The sequence below is a fragment of the Rhodnius prolixus genome, unplaced genomic scaffold, assembly GCF_049639745.1.
Source record: "Rhodnius prolixus isolate KJV_2025 unplaced genomic scaffold, Rpr scaffold_3, whole genome shotgun sequence".
Taxonomy (NCBI): domain Eukaryota; kingdom Metazoa; phylum Arthropoda; class Insecta; order Hemiptera; family Reduviidae; genus Rhodnius; species Rhodnius prolixus.
Window position 1 is genome coordinate 35,789,340 of NW_027411603.1, and position 19,508 is coordinate 35,808,847.

Below are 19,508 nucleotides of genomic sequence, written 5' to 3' on the forward strand. Positions count from 1 at the left end.
TTTGTATGGTGAGAGTAGGTTGAATTACTAAAAAGAAATATACATTTAGAAAACTTCCTTGTTCAAAAGATATATGTATATACATATTACAATAGTTGGTTTTAAAATTTATGGAAAATTTAAGTTAAGTAAGTGTCAGTTAGACATTCCAGCGAAAAACCAAAATAACAAAAAGCAAGGACAACTTGTCTGGTGAATAACTTTAGGCCTTTTAACCAACTCCGGTTACCAACTTAATGGAGCTACTGTCTAAACCATTTATTTCTATTGCAAAGATGATACGATGTCACATTAAACTATTTTCTATTATTTTTAGAGAAAATTACCAAGTACTGAGAGAATGTAAAACGTTTGGTGTTAAACATTCTGTTCCCAACATTACCAATGTTTCAGCACCATTTTGAACTAAATGCAATATCTTAGTTGGGAGTTAACTTTTTACAATTCTTTCTTCTGGAGTTCATCTAAAGAGCTACACCATGCTTGAGGTCACCACTAGAATGGATGCACTTCTATGATCAGGCAAAGACTTTTCGGAGATTCTATTTACCAATTTCGGATGGATGAAGCCACAAATTCGTTAGCCCTAACACTTCTATTAACTTCGCCATAATAGCTGATTATCTCACACTGTTGTGTCTGTAGACTGGTATTTGGAAAATAGTTTATAAGTTGTACTCATCTTGGAGACAGACTCAATTTATTTTTAGTAGCATTCCAGCAGCTTCTTGCACCACTGCTGCAGTATTTCATACCTTACCAGCAAAAAAAAATGGTATTTAAATTTAAACACGACTCGGGCTTATTCTTTGGTAACCAAAGTTTATGTGGGTTCCGTTGGGCGTTAAATCCCATATTGCCCTTTTTAAAACACAGTTAATACCATTTCTAATAGGTTTCAAGCTCTAGTGAATATTAGGATTTGCAGTAATAACCTTTTTTTACTTTTAATTAAAAATCTAATGTGCGCAAGTTTGAATACAAGTTATTGTCTCATTCTACTGATGGCGTATCATGACAGAAACCCCTCTTAAACCAGGATTAGTTCATTAAAAAATGGATTCAAGGTCAATACGAAACAATTAAAATTCGAAGCGCATAATACTTTTATAAATACGAACATCGAAACGTTCTACACTCAAAAAAAAATCTCTTTCTTTTGTTTCAATAAATTATTGAAGACATTAAATTAATGAATTTATTTGGGAACTGTACTGAGTACACATTTCGTTCTTACTGCTTAGACAAGTATTCTTGAGTTCTCATTAATTATGTATAAAAATTAAAATTCTCGGTCAGTTTATTATTTTCTACAATTTTGAGTTAGTGAATACCAAGCAAATGTTTCATTTATTTGTATTTTTTATAAAATGTTATTTCCTCGCACGAAAATAATTGTTAAATTCTTTCTGTTGGCATAAACTTTATAAATTAAATTTTTCTCTCACTACCTCTCAAATTAAAAATACATTATTCATAGACATTGGCGAACAATAAATAAATAAATAAAAATAAAAGTATTTGTAGAATAAATATACATCTAATAAAAAAAGAAGTATTTCTTTTTCCGCAAATTTAATAGACTCTATACATTTTTCCAATAGTCAATTTCCCTCTGAGTGTTTCTTAAATTGTGTTACCAACCTTGAATTAAAACTACGCAAACAATGCACGTTGGAGAATCTTGCAGGCTACCGCAACCCACTAGAGATTTGAGGGAATTCTTATTATTGATTCTCCAGTATAATTGTTAAAAACCTCTTATGAATAATTTAAAGGTTTTCAAAAATGAAACATGCATAGAATACTCAATATGTTCGATGGGAGAATATGTTTCCAGAAGAGAGAGAGGGAGGATTTGGATCAGATGTTTGAAATAGCGAAGTTAAAAATAATTGGAAAATCGTTGTACAATTGGTTGGATTCTCTGTTCAGTATAAAATCGTTTTTATTTTTTCAGAATGGTTTCAGGTTCTTGTCAAAAAAAATAAAAACAGAAATCCGTGAATTCAGCAAGTATTGGGTGTGCCAAGAACATTACAAGGGACAATCGAATTCTCTGCACCAAACTGATGAATAAATGTCTGATCATAAATGAAAATCCATAACCATGAAAGTTTAAAACTGGCCAATATCAATGACGTATAAAAAATTCAACGATAGCTGGACAATTAATTTAAAAATTAGTTCTAAAACTGAGTAAATTACGTCGAACTTCCAAATTAGGTGTAGTGGACTGATCCGCTTTCATGTTTTGAATCCTTTGCCAGAAGCAACAAACTTGCTTCTTCGCGTTTTCTTAAAGATTTGATTCTTTATCGCATGCTATAAGTAGTGGTCTATTGTATTAGAGCAAAAGAGGTTTTTTTTAAAGATTTAGCCAATATGTGATGTGCCACTATTCGGCTGTGGTGTGTGGTCCTAGTATCGAAGATCAACCTCCACCGACTGGATGCACGCTAATACGAGTGCATTCAGTTTCTTACATGTCTATTCGAAAACTGGACGATAAAAATGTAAATATGTTCTTCTATTTCGGCTTATCAAGGTTTAACATAATGTAAAGAAATGCCTATATTTACAGGCTGGCTTCATATTTGCAAACTATTTGGCATAACATAATATTACCTAATATAAAAATGCCCAAACAAATTCTACAAATTACTAGCCCAAATACTTACTTTTCTCGGTTCTTTCTAGCTTTTAAGGTTAGCCTTTTTTTATCTTTTTTGTTAGTCGATCAGCAATTTCTATTCCACCCAAATACTACAGCCTCTGATCTATATTATCTTCTCATTTTTTTATTCGGAGAATCTCCTCACGATGATGTTTTGCAGGTGACCCGAGCCCTCTTAGCCCATTTATAGATTGCCTTCATTAACTTAACCGCACCTCATTTCTTTCACCAGCCAATTGTTTGTTTATTTTTGCTTTTTCTTCATGAGCTTCTCCAGAACTTTATTTTTTCATGAACTGCCAAGAATCATATCTAAAAATAAGAAAAAACTGAAAACTTTTGGAGGAAAAATTATTTATTAGAAAGCATTTATGAAGATATTTCTAGCCAATAAATTGAATAAACCATGGATTCACGAAGGTAATTACCCGTTAATTCAATACTTTTCATAATTAATTATATAAAATGAAGTCAGTTAAACAGTTTACTGTAGTGAAATTCAACGTATTTTTACTTTAAGTCTAAGATTTGTTATAAATTTTGCTGTTTTAAAAGATAAAAAATAAACAACAGCTTTATTTGTTAAACAATACGGAAGACTCAAAACAAAACAAAAGAACAGAAACTAAAGCAGAAAAGAGAGTACTTAGAATGTTGACAAAACATAAGGAGAATACTTGGCTCGGTAAAGAATTTATTTTTGTTTAACTCCCTAGAAGATTACGTGGCTGCCAAGTTGTATTTTTATTTAGGCCTAAACTGTCTTTTCTTTCTAAATATATATTTATTTACTCAGTTTTTTTATTTTATTTTACTTCACTTTTCTACGTATTCATCTGATGTGTACAGAAAGGTTAGCGCAAGATGTGCTCAAACAAATTGTGAGACTTGACATGCTCTTTTAATGTTCTGATTTAATAGGTAGCAAACCATAAACTGGCAAAGGTTTTTTAGTGTTCTAAATAAAGCTTAAAGTCATTTACACTAGAATTATACGAAAATAAATTGAAGTTTGAAAATCTACTAGAGATCTGCTGCTGGCTCGTTTGAAAACAAATAAAAATAAATCCTTTCAGAAATATGAAATGATCAGTTTTTGTAGTAGTAACCAAAATTCAAATTCCAAGATATGTTTAAGACGTACAATACAACGGTGTGCTTGGAAATGTTCTTGAAATATGAGAACAACTAACCATTCTGGCGAACCGCAAAAACAGTGATGAAATGATAAGAATTTTCAAATAAAAGTGAAACAGACCAGGAATTTAAAAGGGAATTCCCAAAAGAGTTTTTCAGGGAATGGAAGTAATCCAACGGCTATTGATAAGTTGCAAAGAGACAACTCAAGAATTAAGTATATTTTCTGAATGATTCCTTCAGTTTTTTTCGCAGATTTCCCCATAAAAAAAGAATCTAAAACGTTACCTTTAACACTGGAAATATCATTCTTTTTAAAACGCTGATGCAAAAATTGTTCAACTGCTGTTACTATTTACGTCTTTCCGTCAGGTTATCACAGCAGGTGCACAATTAGAGAAGAGATTGAGTACACGTGTATTCATCATTTTTACTTTCAACATATGATAGTAACTTTTTTTTTTTTTTAGCTTTATATTCAAATCATAGCTGACCTTACACGTGGTTTTATTATTAGTGATTTATGTTTGTTCACAAAAGGATCCTACGTTGTTAACTCTTCTGTGCCAGAAAATGTATTACTCTTGAATAAGTAAAGAGAAAACTACTTTTAAAGAAAGTAAAATTGGTACTTAGAAGGTTATACAGTTAGAAGGTTATTCAGTTATACTTAATTGATCATTTGGTTCACTCAATTTGATTCATTCCTAATGTAAAGCTTCTTTTATCAAATCTCTTCTCAATTACCCTTATTTCTAAATTGATTCTTCTACGAAAATACTGTTAATCAATTAATTAATAGTAATAATAATAATAAAAAGAATTTGGAACATAGTTATCGGGTTTTAAAATTTACTAGAGATCTTTTTAAAGACAACTACGAGTAGCTTTCTTTTAAGGCTGAGCCTATTCAAAATATTTTTTGAAAGAAAAAAGACATTACTTTAATTAGTATTTCAATAATACCAATATTATTTGTTTAAAAAAAAGGTATTAAAAAAAGCTCTACGAATAAACGAAGATTGAACGTTCAATTATTGCATCTAGTACTGGGTACATTTCGCAATGGTCCATTCCTGATTTGATGATACTGCTTGATAATATTGTGGGTCCGAAGTTAAGTCTTACGCCTTCCCACAGTGCTTATGCTAGGGAGTTGTCTGTGAGATACCTCTTATAACACTGTCAATTTGAAATGAAACAAAATTATTAAAAATTTAATGCTTAATTCTTGAACAATCTTTAATCAGAAAATTCGTTCGTCAAATTCGGACAAGGGTATCACATCTTTCATGGTTTATAAGTTTTTTATTTTTATTTTTTTAATATAAGAGATTTAGGCAGGTGGAAAAGTAAAATCAGTTCATACAGCATTATTATTATTGTAATTATTATATTATTATTTTTATTACTAAATTTTTTATAACAGAGAGGTTGGCTTTAATTGAAAACAAAAATTAAACGGATATTTTAATAGAATGTCTTTCTTACTCACTAAAAAACAATAAGTACCATAAATCTACTCGTAAACTATTTAAGGATACTTGAAGAGGAATTAAACACGTCATTTCTAAAAACTATTTTGTAAGTAAAAATTTCCTGCATTTCTGTTAAAAAATTGAAAATATTATTTTAATTTTTTTTGTACTCATGTCCTTCATTTTATAACTACATACTTCACAAATAGTCCGATACTCGGAGAAGTTTTACTGCTATAAAATTGAAGATTCAACTTGGCTACATATAGCTAAAATAGTCACGTTACTCTATTATTTAATATACACAAAATGAAAGAAAATTTAAATGAATTCCAATTTATATACAATACCAAAAAAATAGTACACATAATTTAAAAATCGCAGCACATTAAACCTATAAATTAGTAAATATGTAATCGTCAGAAGTATATGAGAACTGATACTAACCCGTTCAGTGGAATAAAGTAAACAAATTAACTATTTAAATTAACTCGGTTGTTTTAACAATATTCCAGAGATAGAACATGTGAATGTTAGCAATCACTTTAAAAATAAAAATAAAATACAGCTATGAATATGGGAGCTCATGTGTCACAATCACCTGACGCTACATTATTCTAAATAACTAGGGAATACGTTTTTATCTAGCTCATCTTTTGAGATCAATCACATTTCTATTCCTTCATTAATATATTTAATTATAATGCCTTAAAAATTGCAGCTACTTTATATCATGTAAATGAACACAAAATTCATAATGGTGTAAAATTTCTTTCAAGCGGAATATGTATATATTTTTAATCTCTTTCTTTTTTTTTCTTTTTATCAAACTAGAGGTTACAGCATCCAATGCAGGGCCCTGGTTCCCCAATAAGGCTGGCAACCATCTTCTATACAAACTAGTTATTTAACTTTGTCTTCTTTTGGTGCTGGAGTTCACTTTTACAAGCGTAACTTTTCTAAAATGTTGAAACCATAATTTTACACTTTTCTATATAAAATATTTTTTTTTTCTTTTTTACAAAATATCGTGGACAAGAATATGAAAATCGAAGCCTATGTACGCGCGACTCTATTATAATTAATATTTTTTGTTTTCGTTAAACAAAAGGGTGTAAATATTTTCTTTATTATTTTGTAGTAATTATAATTTTTAACCTATTCATTGAGGTTACATGCGACTCATTAGTGGGTCTAAATATAGAGCTTTTATTATCATTAATTAATTATAGCAGTTATAGATAAAACATGAAAATATGGTGATCGCATTAACAAGTTTATTCTCTTAATGAGACCTTTTCTGATTCATATTAATGCTTATTACCATTTTATTTTGTCTGTATACCGTGATATAACACTGAAATTTGGCATTAGAGGGAAGGCTATCCCCCCCCCCCAAAAAAAACGATAAACGACAAAATCGTAAGAGAGAATCTCAAAATAAAGAAAAATGTATTAAAATAAAAAGGGCACTTAAGGGTGAATCGTTTTGCTTCGATTTGTTTCTTAATATTACACAGGTTTATTGAAATATTTCAATACAGCAATGAAAATTTAATGGAAATCCTAAATACTTTTCTTTCCTTAATCAAATTTTTCAAATTCTATTAATAAGGTGAGGGAGTGCAAAAATAGAGAATCTACTTATTTAAGACAAAAGCACAGAATTTTTAGCGATTATCCATGAGTGAAGGAAGGGTATACATAGATCTCTGATATACCTTAGACAATAATAATAATGTCTCATAAAACATTTCTCCCATAGTTATCATTATCAGAATAGAAGTCATGTAAATTGAAAACAACGTGTTAGAATGCCAGAAATGTTAGTCAAAACTGTTAAAAATATAATAAATAATTACTTGTCGTTAAAAAAAAGGAAATAGTTGACCTGGTTAATGTAGCTGGGAAAAAAAGATGAAGCATCCTCAACATTGCAGAAGTATACTTCAGTCTACTTGCTAGAGTGTGCACTTGGCTGGGATCCCAGAACATAAGACTAGGGCTAAAGGTGACTCAATCGTGCCTTTCAGGAAGTAAATCTTCGGTACATATATATAGTTCAATTATTTTAAAATTGTATCTATTTCTTCTAAAGAAATATTCTCAAGAATTGTTTTTTAATGATTAATTACTATGATTCAAGGCGCGTCAACAACTGCGGTGGAATTCTTATTCTTTATTTTTTCAAATGTAATAAAGAATTTTTCAAATGTATTCAAATGTTAATGTCAAATGAGTAAATAGTATGATAGTACACAATTTAACGGAAATACTTGAATAATCATCTATCTATAAATAATTACTTTTGGCAATTATAAGGTTACGAGGTCTTCAAACGCCCTAAGTGTCATTGTGGATTTCCTGGTAATGACTGAGACATTAGTATCCAGGAAGTGAAGATTAGGTAAGTCTAGAATGGAATCTGATATTAAAAAGTTAATTAATTACCACTTGCTTGAATCCCGCATTTGAATTATATCGATTATCCGTTCGTTTTACAGAATGCTTGAATATTAGGGCTAAGCAGTTTTTGTCGAAAAAATAAACCTAAACTAATTAGGTTTAAATTCAGTTTACTAATCAGTCACTAAAGTATCAATTTTTTAAAAAATATTTTCCCAGAAATACTGTTATACAAACATGAACTCATTGATCCGGAAGCTGGGCATCTAACGTTATTACAGAATTAAAGCAATAAAAACCTGAAGTTTCCACAACTTGACACATAAGCAGGCATGGGAGGCATGCATGCTCCAAATGAACTCGTTATTCTTTACTTACTACAATCATTTTGTTTGTTAAGACCCACCAAACTTATTAACAATTTAATAGTTAAATTTTAATTGCAGCGAGAGAAAATTTTTCATTTTTCCACACCAGAAATTTATTCCCCCCATCCAGAAATAATGTCCCTTAGACCTTCTTTCGTAAAAGTACCTTTTTGTCTGTTTATTTGAACCACTTAGAGGTATCTTACCTTATCATAATACAAAAATAGCTGCAATTTAAGAATCCCTAATATATAATGTAAACAATTTGTTTTTAGATAAATATATATATCTTTTTTATTTTTGATCGATTCTTTAAACATAAAGATTGATTAAGATGTACTCATTATGTTCTTTATCTGGCTAATATTCATTTTAAAATGATAACATAGCTTGGTCTTTAGATAACAAGGGATCGTTCGATCGTATTTGTTATCCGCTTAGAAACCCTTATCAGTTTACACCAATATTGATAGCTTTTAATTAATTTATATATATATACATATTCTATAAATATAAAAGTAGTTTGGTAATTAAAAATTCCTTCATTAATGGGCAACATGATGCAATCTTTAATGATAAAAATAGTAAAATAAATAAACAAACCCTAATTGGGTTTAGGCGTATTAGAGCTTAGAATATACTCTGCTAGGGTTCGCAGATAGAGACAAATCCTAGTTCACAAATTACCAAATTAAGCTACATATTTCTCTGATACAAATATGAACCAGTACTGTCATCGAGCAAATTGTCCATTTAGAGTCTACATTTTGAGATCCTCCTAAGTCCGAATTAGTAATTTTTTACAAATTAGTCTTAATAAGAGCCTGTCTTTGAATGTATCACCGTTATTAAAAAACGAATTATAGCAGAAAGTTTCATTTTATTTCAGTCAAAGTAAAGCTAAGTGTACTTTTTCTGGAGCGCTTTTTGTCCAACTCCCAAATTAAGTGTCGGTTGGAGGTAACTATAATCCGTACTTTACTATAATTTCTCCACTTAACCATTAAATAAAAAAAAACAAGCCTTGGACCGAGAATTGAACTCTGTATCATAAAACAAGTCAAGATTTGCGAGACTCGCCTCTAACACATAATTTAAGCGGCGCTTAAATAAAATATTAGAGTTCTTTAGTTTTTTAGAACATTAATTAAAAATTAACACACACCCAGAGAGAGACAGTAAAGCTTCACTTATCAAACAGCTCTGAATATTTGACTAATCAGTATCCATAAATTCAGGTAATGAAATCTTGCTCAGTGATTTCTGATTGTGTAGGAACACCTTGCAAAAATTTTAGTTTAATGGACAAAGTTAAAACTTACATTTTTTAATTTACTCAAAAAATAAATGATATAACTGAAATAGGTTTTGAAAATTTAGATTTTTTTTTTTATTGTTTTGCAATTTAGTTAATTTATGTATAAGGATTGATCGTCAAAAACAGGACAAAAAAACACTGTTTCTAAACACCCAACTTTGCCAATAAAAAATGAAATTTATTAGAGCAAAAACTTCTGTCAAATTTTCATTTCAATCAAAGGAATTACCTGTCAATGTAAATCCATTAGTAATAATTTCAAATTTCCATCTCCATTTGGTCGAAAAGCGTATAAAAGAAAATAGATATTAAGAAGGCAAAATAAACCCAAAAGAAGTAATAAGGCAGTGATAAGCTTGTAAGCACAATTGCTGGGCAACTGTGCTCGCTTTTCTTGTGCTAAAACTCGAAGGTTTCATTGCTGTTAATGGGGCCTCGAATGAAAGGAAAGAGCTGATGAGAAACAGTATTCGTGAACCTAACACTCATCAACATGCTTTTGCATCAAACACAATGATATGCATTGTTTTATATTTTTGTTTCATAATAATAAATGACCGTTGAATAGTTATTATATACAAGTATTTAATACAATATTATTGTACCTATAACAAATTTTTTTGGCCAAATTAGGCTATAAAATGCTCTCTTTCTCTCTAAACAAAGATAACTCGCAGCAATGATTGTGCTCCAATCTTTTAGTGGAGAATTCCATGATTTGTTTCTTATCAAAGTAAATAGAAACAAATCCTCGAACATATACCTTTTTTTATGTGTTCAAACGTTTCAGGATATTTTTTATTGTTTCTACTGTAATTCTAGGCCATATTGCAATAAACATGGTAAATATTGTAAGCAATGCAGGTGTGTATGTTGGTGTGGGATGTTGCGAAATTGTGATTAAACTTAAAAAAATAAAAATAAAAACAAAACAAAATGTGGGACCATATTTAGAATAATCTTCAAGCCGACTCATAGTAGACATCACTACTATCAAAGACAGGGCTTTAGATAGCTGTTTATATGCTGGTTTAACAGCGTATTAGTACAAGTAATTATTGTTCGGATTATATTATTTATGAATCTCATTAAAAATAAAGTTGACTAAAGACCACTGCACTGAATTTGGAAGTTGAAAGTAAGGTTAGCATAAAAAGTAGGCATTAATTTACATTCACTTGATAACAACTGGGAAGGGATTGGCTGAGTGGTTAGAATATACTAGACTCTAATGCAAAGATCCCGGGTTCGAATCCAGCTGCAGGTCCATTAGATTTTCTCTTCCTAGGAACTTCTTTCAGATGAATGATTGGCAGTATTGTTTGTTACGAAAGAACATTTTCCGAAGACCACCATTGCAATGAAGAAAGCTTAAATAAAAAATAATACGAGGGTCGTTTGAAAAGTCCGTGCAAAAATAAAAACTACTTAATTTTTTGGGGTAAACCTTTTTTATTTTTCAACATAGTCTCCTTTTAGGCTTATACACTTCGTCCAACACTGCTCTAGTTTGTTGAACCCTTCCGAATAATAGGATTTGTCCAAGTCTGAAAAATAGCCATTCGTTTCTGCAATCACCTCCTCGTTTGAATAAAATCTTTTTCCCGCCAGCCATTTCTTCATATTGGGGAACAAATAGTAGTCCGAGGGAGCCAAGTCTGGAGAATAGGGGGGATGTGAAACGAGTTGGAACCCTATTTCCATTAATTTTGCGACCACAACTGCTGAGGTGTGAGCTGGTGCGTTGTCGTGATGGAAAAGGACTTTTTTGTGGGCCAATCGTGGGCGTTTTTCTTGCAGCTCGGTTTTCAAACGGTCCAATATCGATGAATAATATGCACCTGTAATAGTTTTACCCTTTTCCAGATAGTCGATGAGGATTATTCCTTGCGAATCCCAAAAGACAGTCGCCATAATCTTTCCGGCCGAAGGAACGGTCTTTGCCTTTTTTTGGCGCAGATTCCCCCTTGGTAACCCATTGTTTAGATTGTTCTTTGGTCTCAGGAGTGTAGTGATGTATCCATGTTTCATCCACAGTGACGAAACGACGTTTAAAGTCCTGCGGATTCTTCTGGAACAGCTGCAAACCGTCCTTCCAACACTTCACACGATTTCGTTTTTGGTCAAGCGTGAGCAATCGCGGCACCCATCTTGCGGATAGCTTTGTCATGTCCAAATGTTGATGCAAAATATTATGTACCCGTTCATTCGAGATGCCCACAGCACTAGCAATCTCACGCACCTTCACTCTTCTGTCATCTATCACCATATCATGGATTTTATCAATGATTTCTGGAGTAGTAACCTCAACAGGGCGTCCAGAACGTTCAGCGTCACTTGTGCCCATATGGCCACTCCGAAAATTTTGAAACCACTTATAAACTGTTCTAATCGAAGGTGTAGAGTCACCATAATGTTTATCAAGCTTCTCTTTAGTCTCCTGAGGCGTTTTGCCTTTCATAAAGTAGTGTTTAATCAACACACGAAATTCTTTTTCGTCCATTTTTTGAAAATCACTCGACTTCCTCGATTCAAACGAATGCCAAACTCAAAGAAATAGACCGATCTGGCTGAAACTTGGTGTGTGTTCTTCCAAGAGATGCTACTAACTAAACATAACCTCGATACGCGCCAGTGGTGCTATCTCTCTGACTTTGCACGGGCTTTTCAAACGACCCTCGTAATATTAAGGTTAAAAAATATTTTAAAAAACATCTTTTATAGAAGAGAATACAATTCACATAACAGAGCAAACAAACCGATTGCGTGAGTTGATTAGCTTTGGTTTCGACGAGCAAAATGTTGCAACAAAACAAAATGTTGGAGGTACAGAAATTATTTTCCAGTAATTACAAACAGCGACCACATATCTGGCAAAAAAATAGTTAATCTGGACCATTCAGTGATTCTGCAGAAGAAATCAAATGAAAAGAATCTTTCCCCAAATACTTATCAGCAGTACGTGACAAAAATTGGATATACGGCAACAAAGTGACACGTATCTCTTTTAATACTGTAAATTGTAGAGTGTGCACTCCAGCTGGTCATTTGGAGATAGTAGGGTTTTGTGGTCGAGATCAAGTAATTCACCTCTCAGCTTAAGTATAGCCATCTTATGGTAGCGACATCACTTAGTACCTCACCTCTGCCAGTCAGTTTGTATACATCTAACACCGAGATTAAGGAGCAGCTTGTAGACAGTAAACCGTTGGAAAGCCAGCAATTTTCGGAATTTTTTAGTCTCAACTAAAAATATTCTTTAGAACAGGAAATTATAGAAAAGAAACCATCTAGAAGATCCTATTGTTCCATCCTACAAAATTCAGAGTACACTGAAGTCTGCGCAGGCAAATCTCTCTAATCAGCAGCTATTCACGTCTAATCTCAAGACTTCTTCCGCAATAACACGCAGAAAACTTGATTGGTCCTTAAGTAACATTTCTATTAGATATCAATATTTAATTCTAAAGTGTTAAAAGAAAGAAGTTTTAGGTTTTATTTTAGGCTCTTCACGGTTTTTCCAACAAACCATTGTCATTCAAGGTGATTTCTTTGAATGTTAAAGAAAACTGTTTTTGAAATTTCTATTTGAAATCTGTGAAAATTTATTTCCAATTTCCTCTAAAGTATTTTTTTCTTATTTTCCAAAAAAGTTAGTGTATATTAATTATAAATTTACTATAATTTTGTAGTTTGAATAAAATTACTCGATCACAAGGGCAATTCTTTTGATATTTCTTAGGTTCCTAATTATCTAACACAAAAACTTTTCTAGAATTGCTAAATATAACTTAATACAACATTCTAAAGCCCATACATAAGCATCACTTAGTAAATACTGACTGAGTCGGCTAAAGTAAAGTAAAGTTGTAAAACTTTACGGTTACAGCTTCAAAAATAAAATTATTTTTGTCAGCAAAAATGAGCTGTAAATTGCTGAAAGTTTAAAGAAACGCAACAACATTTTACGGTTGGTTTTGTTTACTCTTATAAAGAAACAAAACTTTAAAAATCTTGATTTTTCTGATTAGAGCCAATAAAAAATTGTACAAAATTTTTTAAGCGTCTAACAAGAGAAATCTATAAAACTTCTGCTGAATATTCAACGCTTTTTTTCAATAAAACTAATGATTCTGAAATATTGAACAAACTTCATAAAAACATTTTGTTACAATTCGGCTCTGAATGATTTTATTATTTTTTGTGATTAATAAAATACATTAATCGAATCAATTAAATTATGTAATACTATTCATGTACAATAATAAATGTTAGTCATTTTCAATTCAATTTTTCTCTTTTTATAATAATTATTTTTTAACTGTCTCCCACATTTTTTGAAGAAATAGATTCTTTTTTTAAAACATGATAGATTTGCCGCTTTGCAGTACTACTTCTTTTTTTTACAGCCAGATGCCCTTCTTACAATACAGCATTCTAAACTAGGCTTTCACATATGGTTACAATGTTAACATATGACAGGCTAGTCTTTTGATAAAGTTACTCAAAGAAAGAATCTCTGGAAATAGCAACTTTTACAACTTTTTGAAATAAAAGGGTAAATGAAGGCATCTGGACGGTAATCTGCCAATTAGGTAGGTATTTAAGTGTATATATTAGTTGTAGTGGTTGGCTTTTTATTTAAAAGTAATTGTTTAAAACTTTGGAAATCTTGATTTTTGGCCTTCACTTTAAATTACCGATAAAAGTTCTATTATGTGCACAAGGTAGAAAACAGATTTTACTGCAGGACAATGCGCGTATTAACAGATCTAATTACTATGGTAAGTATGATGCCGTCTACAGATGTTCAGAACTTTTTTATTGCGTCAGGTTTAACAAGTATTTTTTTTAAGGACTCAGTTGGAAAAGAGAAAACGGATTCTGGCTCCAAAAGTTTCCCAAATTGAAATAGGTAAATTATTTCAAAATAATTTTCAGCATACGCAAAATAGTAGAGAATAACGTAGCCGATAAAACAGTTCAACAAGTTACCGAGAAAAATACATCTTTATATTGTCAAATGAATGTTGCTAAAAGGAGAAAAAACAGCAATGGCAAATCCGAAAACATCCTGTCTTCAATAGAAATCTATTTTTCAACTACCAATTAGGCTTCGTGGACGGCGGTGTCCATCAAACATACTTCACGGCAAAGTTCTCATATTAACCATTAAATAAAATCCAAGGCCTAGACCTGGAATCGTACCCATGCTACCGTGACGCCTAAAAATTGCCCTTAAATAAGAGGAAATTAAGATAGACAATTGCAGAAAGAGGGCATCAATTTCCAATCATAAAATAATACACTTTGATTTAATTAGCAGTTACATTAACGGCTCTTCAATTATTGTAAAAATCAGAATAATTTTTTTAAATTCCACGTCTTTAGAAAACAGACTCTAATAGTCTGATATCATCTATCTATTTGATACCAGACAGTAGAACCTATTGCCAAAGCAATCAAGTCAACTGTGCTGATATTGCAAGTGATACGGCGAATGTAATTAAATATTTATATTGGATGAAGTCCAATATAATAAAGAATATGATGTAATATGAGTGAGGTTAGTGTTGTTAAACGATAGCTAGTTGAGTAAATACAACAATGTATCGTTTGTAAGTGTCAAGATGGCTGCCAGGGTGTGGTGTACTGCTCACTCTATAGTACAAACTGTTGTTGTTGGAAATAACAAAAGAGTGAAATGTCGCTGACATAACATTCCTTTAACTAAAAACAATCTATAATCCTGAGCTTTCATATTTCTAGTTTCTCACATTATCATCTATACTGTAACTATAATCTTAATCCTTATTCTACCGTGGATATAAAAATATTTCTTGTAATAAACTTTGTTAATATAGCGTTTATAAGCTGATAAGTAAAAGATAATTCATTACTTCATTACTTTATACTATATTTGAAATGGGATTTTTCTTATCTGGGCTTTCCCTAAAAAGCCTCAATTCACTCTATGCGCTGAAGGAATTAAGGAACTTATATAGTAATTATATAGCAAGAAAGTTAATTAATTAGAATCATTTGAAAATAAAGGTACCAAAGACGAAAGCTTGGAAAAAATAAATACAAAATAACGAGTAAAGTAGTAATTGCCTATTTTTTCAGGCGTGCTTTACGTCCAATTACCAAATTAGGTGTCGTGGACGGAGGCGACTAGCAAACATACTTTACTGTAAATTTCTTTTATTAACCATTAAATAAAATCCAAGGCCTAAGACCGGGAATCGAACCCAGTACCACACAATACTCACTAGCTTTACAGCTCTCGCCTCTGACCGCTCGGCTACCGTGGCGCCTTAACGGTTTATGTAATGTACTACTATAAGGGAAATTGTGGCAATTTCAGTCTTATTTTGTATTTATTTTTGCCAAGCTTTCGTCTTTGGTACTACGGCTGGGAAACTTATTTCCTAATGATTCTAATTAATTAACTTTCTTGCTCATATGTTTTCTATATAAGTTCCTATGTTATATATTATACATTAAATTATATATATTAAATAATTTGTTATATATATATATATAACAAATTATTTGAATAATAATCAAATATTACTTTAATCGATGGTAATTTCATTTGCGATAAAATATAAATAATTCTGAACAAACTTGACATTTCACTCTGTCTAGATAGATTAGAAGAGATTCGGATATGAATAGAAGGGGATCTTGTTTATTTCAGATAGAGAATGTGTTTAGAATGAGGCGAATGCGGGAAGTTAGTCGGCCAACAGCATACAACATGTTGAATCAATTGATTAGAAGGAGTCCTTGGTTTGGTTATCGCCACTTTTTCATATCCAGAGATACGTGGCCCACACACTTGTACACAAAAACACTTTTGACAGCCTCTCCTTTTCTACTTCAAATACTTAACAAATGTCGTACGCTGCAATATGTCAGGATAATCAACACATGTTTATCTCTATTAAATAAATAAATAAAACTGCCAACAAATCTTGTTTATATCATAACATCTAGCATAAATAAATGTATACACAGAATCTTTCAAAGAGGTTATACTACGAGGGATTGGGCTGTGCTTCTAATGAAAAGTAGATAAGAAATCAATATTAAAAATTTATTAATTTTAAAAAATTTTCTTCATCAGAGCAAGTTTTTAGAAATTTTGTTTGAAGATATTTTTTAATCGGTTTTACATGAATTTAATTTCCATTAACACTGAAATTCACATGACCATCGTTTACTAAGTAATGTAGTCTTAGTGTGCCTATTTTTTCTGACAGGCTTTACGTCCAACTACCAATTAGGTGTCGTGGACTTTTACTGTTGTAATTCTCACAATTAGAGAACCAATTTTATAGAATTAGCATTTCTTTCTTAAATTTAGATTTTATATATTATATAGATAAGGAATTGTATACAACATGAAAAGTCAGAATTTTAAACGTATCGCATCAGAAAACTATAAATTATTAACAGAATAATTTAATTATTATTACCAGATTAACGGCTCAAACAATGACTTTTATTTCTTCATTATTTGATTAGAGCTCTAAAAAAGTGGATGGCTTCTCCAATCTGATCCCTGAATCGTCAGGCATCGGCCTTTAGTGATAAATTTTAATGTGAACTTGGTTTCGTGTCAAAGAATCGAAAAAGCCGACTGGAGATAATGATTGAATTATTTAAAAAAAATATATAAATCAATTAATTCATTGTTTATTTTTAGAAAATCTTATAAAGAAATAATTAGAACCATGTTGATATCCACAAGAATCTTAAACCTTAGGTTACGATCAATTTTGGTTCAAAGTGCATAGTAATATGCAATGAAATTAGAATCTGTTCATTGTCAACAGTGCAGAACATGTAACTTAAGTTGATAACCCTTTTTTTGAAACTATTACCGTTTTCGTGGTGATAAGGTTTCAACCGAAACTGATAAAATTCTTGAATTTTTCACGATTTTCTCAGAGAATGGCTTTAATGATTTGATTTCTTCCAGGGAAGGTTCTCAAAGAAACAGTTGGAGCTTAACTATTTAGTTTCTCTCTAGAATATAGACTTTATTATTATATTTCTGAGGCACTGTGCAACTATTGGAGAAGGCTTTATCTAGAAGGTGCTTCTTCAGACGGCTCAGAAAGTATATTTCAAGAAAAGGTCAAAAAACTCCGAGAAGAAACTAAAAGAGAATTAAATACAACATTGATTTCAAGCTCTTTGCTGGTAAATAAATGCACTAACATTCGTATACCGTACCATATTTGTGAAAAAAACTTCAAAACGTAATATTAATGCATCTTTTGAAATTTAACTATTTTTATCAACAGACAAAAAAAATAATCTAAACAGTATTAAAGGAAATAATTTTTTTCACTCAGTAATCAGCGATAATTTTGTTTTGTTTTCTCATATCTGTCGGAAATGTTTGAAACCGCCATTTCTGAACAATAAAAAACTTCTGATAAAGAGCCCAGAGTTTAGAATGAATTTGTTTTTTACCAACCTTCAAAGATGATTTTTTAAAAATAAAATAAAAAAAAAAACTACCTGATTGGACCTCGCCTCAAGCGGATTCCGCAAGCCGACATTTTTTTTTTTTAAAAAAAAATCACATTATCCCATGAAGAATGAACAACCACATCCTCATGCCTGTTGGCATCCTACAATTACTTCAAAAACTTATTACATACAAAGTTTTTACACTTCTGCACTTTTAAAACCAGCAAATATGCATCTAAACAAGAAAGAACATATTTTAATGCTCCCTTTATACTTTTCGTCATTCTAAAAAGCCTTACCCGACACCCTAATCCACACCCAGCTGAATATAAAAAAGAAGAAGACTCACATCTATTCGCATAACAATTCCAAATTGCGTAGCTTCATAGTTTTAGCTTCTGATGTGAAACGACTCCGCTCACAAAAGATAGTTTACTTATTTTAAATTCTGGTGGTCAAAGCCAGATGTACCTTTTACCTTTCCTTCGGAACGGCAATTGTGTCTACCCAAGATTACCCATCGCCAAGTCTAATGCCCTGAAAACGATGAGTAGAGCATCGGATACACGTCTACAAACTGTATGCTGCAATTTCCTATCTACATACATTGTCATCAGAAAGTTCCTGTAACTAATTAGCAATTTGTGTCTGTTTCTTTTATTAATTTAACCCTTTTTAGAGAATTGCCATATTTTTTTGCTTACTAATATAATACTTGAAAATATTATTCCAAAACAGGAAAGCGAGATACTATGTTAAACAAAATATTTATAGGATTTAGTGAAATAACTCAAACTAGCACTTAAAGAATATTGAAAGCAATGAAGGCTTCGAAATAGAAAGAATCTAACATATTACTGTACTAAGAATAGTGATCACAAAAGTGGATTTGTAAGGGGAAGATCCTCAGTTCGAATCCCGCGTGAGACTATTTTTTATTTGTTAGAAAAAATTGTTTATAGTAAAGTATTAGCTTCCGCCGCCATCTACAGCACCTAATTGGTAGTTGGACGTTAAGCTCCGCCTGAAAAAAAAAAGTAGTCGATTACTTTACCAAAAGTACACGATTTCTTTTATGAACTTTGCGAGTTAGAAAGTGTGCAGCCGTTCGTACTGGAGAATATGTTCAAATTGTAGATGAGGCTGAATGAATTGTTCGAGGGAAGAACATATGTAAACATTCCCAAGAGGGTTAAACAGTGGATTGTATTCATGAGGGATATGCCATTGGGTGTAAACTTACTCTCAACACTCAAGAAATAAAGAAACCGGCTACAGATAAATTTATGAGTGAACATAAATATCTCAATAACTAAAATTGTAGGAAAATCAAAACTTAGAATCCCAACTAATACAAGATTTTTTTTTTGTTAGCACATACTTTCTTTTGAAATGTCTCTTCAGAACTCATTACTGAACTATGGCCTGTATTAGTAAAGAGCTTTTAATGAAATTTTAAATTTGTTGAAAAATGTTTTTTTTTTACAGGAGTTCAGTATATTTTAAAGAGGAGTAGGATTCTAACTTGGTCGAATTTGAAACTATACGATTGAGGAATTAAGACTGAGATCACTATTATTGTAGGATACAAACATGAACTATTGTTATCATTTTTGTATTTGAATTATTCTCTA

General features: G+C 31.3%; 2 long non-coding RNA genes across 21 annotated transcripts in view; one reads left to right on the forward strand and one right to left on the reverse strand.

Moving 5' to 3' along the window:
• Positions 1-19,508, reverse strand: part of LOC141452250 (uncharacterized) — a 93,882-nt gene that overhangs the window by 51,034 nt on the left and 23,340 nt on the right. For 16 of the 18 annotated variants that reach the window (XR_012457296.1, XR_012457290.1, XR_012457293.1 and 13 more), the window contains one exon: positions 2,682-2,989. This is a non-coding gene — a long non-coding RNA (uncharacterized lncRNA). Of the gene's footprint in view, positions 1-2,681; positions 2,990-4,102; positions 4,285-4,308; positions 4,445-19,508 lie in introns of those variants that run through there. The other 2 variants (XR_012457294.1, XR_012457292.1) reach the window with 2 other exon arrangements.
• Positions 4,298-17,832, forward strand: LOC141452251 (uncharacterized). 3 transcript variants are annotated; one of them, XR_012457299.1, is made up of 7 exons: positions 4,298-4,469; positions 5,244-5,398; positions 7,615-7,699; positions 13,794-13,979; positions 14,112-14,168; positions 14,241-14,299; positions 17,375-17,832. It is a non-coding gene; the product is annotated as an uncharacterized lncRNA (long non-coding RNA). The 3 variants fall into 3 exon arrangements; XR_012457301.1 differs by lacking the exon at positions 17,375-17,832 and adding an exon at positions 16,088-16,379; XR_012457300.1 differs by lacking the exon at positions 5,244-5,398.